This window comes from Telopea speciosissima, chromosome 2 (genome assembly GCF_018873765.1).
Source record: "Telopea speciosissima isolate NSW1024214 ecotype Mountain lineage chromosome 2, Tspe_v1, whole genome shotgun sequence".
Taxonomy (NCBI): domain Eukaryota; kingdom Viridiplantae; phylum Streptophyta; class Magnoliopsida; order Proteales; family Proteaceae; genus Telopea; species Telopea speciosissima.
Window position 1 is genome coordinate 41,136,222 of NC_057917.1, and position 3,565 is coordinate 41,139,786.

The 3,565-nt window shown below is 42.3% G+C and overlaps 1 non-coding gene across 1 annotated transcript; it reads left to right on the forward strand.

The window, feature by feature from the left end:
- Window positions 1-3,059: 3,059 nt before the first annotated feature.
- LOC122653377 lies at window positions 3,060-3,166 on the forward strand. Its single transcript, XR_006331808.1, has one exon. It is a non-coding gene; the product is annotated as a small nucleolar RNA R71 (small nucleolar RNA).
- Window positions 3,167-3,565: the final 399 nt, after the last annotated feature.

The window sequence follows — 3,565 nt, forward strand, 5'->3', positions numbered from 1 at the left end:
TAGCTATCTGGCTAAAATCCTTGATGAATCTTCTATAAAAACCTGCATGGCCAAGAAAAGATCTAATGTCCTTCACACTCTTGGGTGGTGGTAAATTGGCTATAAGGTCCACCTTAGATCTATCAACTTTTATCCCTTCTTTGGACACAATGTGACCAAGAACTATGCCTTGCTTCACCATGAAGTGGCACTTCTCCCAATTCAGGACCAAGTTCTTTTCTATGCATCTTTTAAGAACCAAAAAGAGATGATGTAAGCAATGAGAAAAGGTAGAGCCGTGAATAGAGAAATCATCCATAAACACCTCTAGGAAGTGCTCTACCATATCAGAAAAGATACTCATCATGCACCTTTGGAATGTAGCAGGGGCATTGCAAAGCCCAAAAGGCAAACACTGGTAAGCAAAGGTTCCATAAGGGCATATGAAAGTGGTTTTGTGTTGGTCCTCTAGAGCAATAGGGATTTGATTATAGCCAGCATAACCATCAAGAAAATAATAATATTCATGGCCAACTAGTCTCTCTAACATCTGATCAATAAAAGGCAAGGGGAAGCGGTCCTTCCAAGTTGCCGTATTCAATTTCCTATAGTCAATGCACACTCTCCATCCCGTTTGGATACGGGTTGGAATCAACTCATTATTGGCATTCTCAACTACAGTGATTCCTCCTTTCTTAGGCACAACTTGCACAGGACTCACCCATTGGCTATCAGAAATAGGATAAATGATGCCATGATCCAAGCATTTTAGGATCTCTTTCTTGATTGCCTCTTTCATCACAGGATTAGCCCTCCTTTGGGGTTCCCTAGAAGGTTTGGAACTCTCTATTAGATGTATATGATGTTGAACAATGGAGGGGCTAATACCTTTGATGTCAGACATGGTCCAACCTATGACTTCCTTATGATCCTTTAGAAGCTTAATCAACTCTTCTTCCTGGATAGAAGTTAAATCAGAAGCAATAATAACAGGAAGAGTATGATCATGTCCTAAGAAGACATACTTGAGGTTGGAGGGCAATGCCTTCAACTCTAATGTGGGGGGCTCAATAATAGAGGATTTGGGAATGGAAGTGGATAGGGGTCTAAGGGGCTCCAAAGGTGGTTGGATGCTCCAGACCTCAGATAAGGGGGTATCATCAACACCCTCCAATTCCTGCATACATTCTTGAAATCCCAAATCAAAATCAATCTCAAAGAACGTATCAATATCATCAGAAAATCTTTGAAGCATATGCACCTCGTCATCCATATCAGGCTGCTTACCCAACCTAAACACATTGAAGTCAACAGAAGTATTGCCAAAAGATAATTTCATGAGACCATTCCTGTAATTGATTAAAGCATTACTGGTAGCTAGGAATGGTCTACCCAATATGATTGGGATTTGGCCCTTGAAGTTGGCAGTGGGTTGGGTATCTAAAACAATAAAATCCACAGGAAAAATAAATTCCCCAACCTTCAACAGGACATCCTCAATTATCCCCTTAGGAACTTTAACCGACCGATCTGCAAGTTGAAGAGTAATTTTGGTCGGTTTTAGTTCTCCCAATCCCAATTGTTGGTAGCCATGAAAGGATAAGAGGTTCACACTTGCACCAAGGTCCAATAAGGCATGATCAATAGTGGTATGGCCTATAGTGCAAGAGATGGTGGGGCTTCCAAGATCCTTATGCTTGGCTGCTACTGGCTGTGAGATTAGAAAACTAATGTTAGCAGCTAAGAATGCCTTTTTGGGCACATTGGTGGTCTGCTTTTGGGTGCATAAGTCTTTGAGGACTTTAGCATAAGCAGGGATCTGGGCAATAGCATCCAATAAGGGGATAATCACCTGAACCTGTTTAAACACATCCAATATCTTTTCCACAGAAGGAGACTTCTTGCTAACCAACCTATTTGGGAAAGGGACAGGTGGGGTATAAATTCTTTCAGGGTTGGTCTTTTTAACTTCCTCAACAGAATCCTCTTTGGTTTCCTCAACCAAATCATCTGATATATCTTTAGGTTCATCAGACGAACCTGGAACAGTAGGCACTTCAATGGCCTCTTCAGAAGGGGGAGAGTCAACAGGAGTATGAGAAGGTAAAGACTGAGGTGCACTAGCCTGTTGATACTCACAGCCACTCCTTAAAGCATAAACAACATTTATCTGTATGGAGGGCCCTTGGTGCTGTTGGCCTTGTGTAACATTGGTTGGAGGAGCTTGGGTACCTTGCTGAATATGAACCTGATGCCTAGGATTTGGCTCAGGTTGGCTAGGTAACTTCCCTGTTTCCCTTTCATGCAGGATTGTGATAAGCTAGGTGAGTTATTTTTTCATGTTATTATGGCTTGTCATGAGAAGAGCTATCTTGTTTTCCATCTCATTTAGTCTTGTTGCCTCTCCTGTATTGGTAAATCCTGGGAGTTGCTGATAAGGTGCAAGGAGAGGAGGCCTAGCAGAATTAATAGAAGGTCCTGGATGAGGACGAGGGGGAAAGGGGTTAGGAGACATTCTTTGGCTTTATGGTGCATAGTTGGGCCTTTGGGCACCAAGCTGGCCTTGATGGTTAAAGTTGGATGGACCTGCTTGGTTCCCTTGATTCCATGAGAAATTGGGATGATTTCTCCATCCTGGATTATAAGTATTGCTATATGGGTTATTTTGGTAGAGAGTACTTATATTCTCAGTGCTGGAATTGCCCACCAAGGTGTTGGGGCATTCCTCAGAAAGGTGTCTAGGGGTTTGGCACCAACTGCATGCCGACACATGGTTGACCTGGTTGACTGGATTAACTGGTATAGACTCTTTAAGAACTATGGACTCCAACCGTTTTATGAGGCTGTCAAGTTTGGCCTCCTTAGCTGGCATACCCTCAATGAGATACCCCTTAGTGGTCCTTTCAGCCTCTTGGGAAGATTCCCATTCCCTAGTCTTATCAGTCAAGTTGGTTAAGAATGTTCATGCATCATTCTCCTCAGAAAAAGAAGTAAAGCCTGCTGGACACATAGACTCTACAAGTTGTTTGGTCTGATAATCAATACCCTCATAAATAATTTGGCATAGTTGCCACAAGTCAAAACCATGGTGAGGGCATTCTAAGAAGAGATCCTAGAATCTTTCCATGAATTTAGAAAAGGACTCATGTGGTTTTTGCCTGAACTGGAAGATGTCACTTTTAAGCTTATTGGTCTTGTGAAGTGGGAAGAATTTTCTCAAAAAAATAATGGTGAACTCATCCCATGTATTAATGGAGTTTGTTGGCAGTCCATAGAGCCACTTCTTGGCCTGATCTTTCAGGGCAAAGGGTATAAACCTAAGCCTAACTGCATCATCAGTTAAATTTTGGACCTTAATTAGAACACAGACCTCCTCAAATTCCCTAAGGAAGAGATACGCATCCTCATTAGCCATCCCATGGAAATGGGGTAGCATGCTGATGAAGTTGGTCTTAAGTTCATAGTTATTCCCTATAACAATAGGCAGACTAATGCATGAGGGCTGTGCAGCCCTGGTGGGGTAAAACCTATCCTTAAGAGTCTTGGGTTGTTGGTCACCCATGGTCAAAAGTGGTAGAAAAGGTGG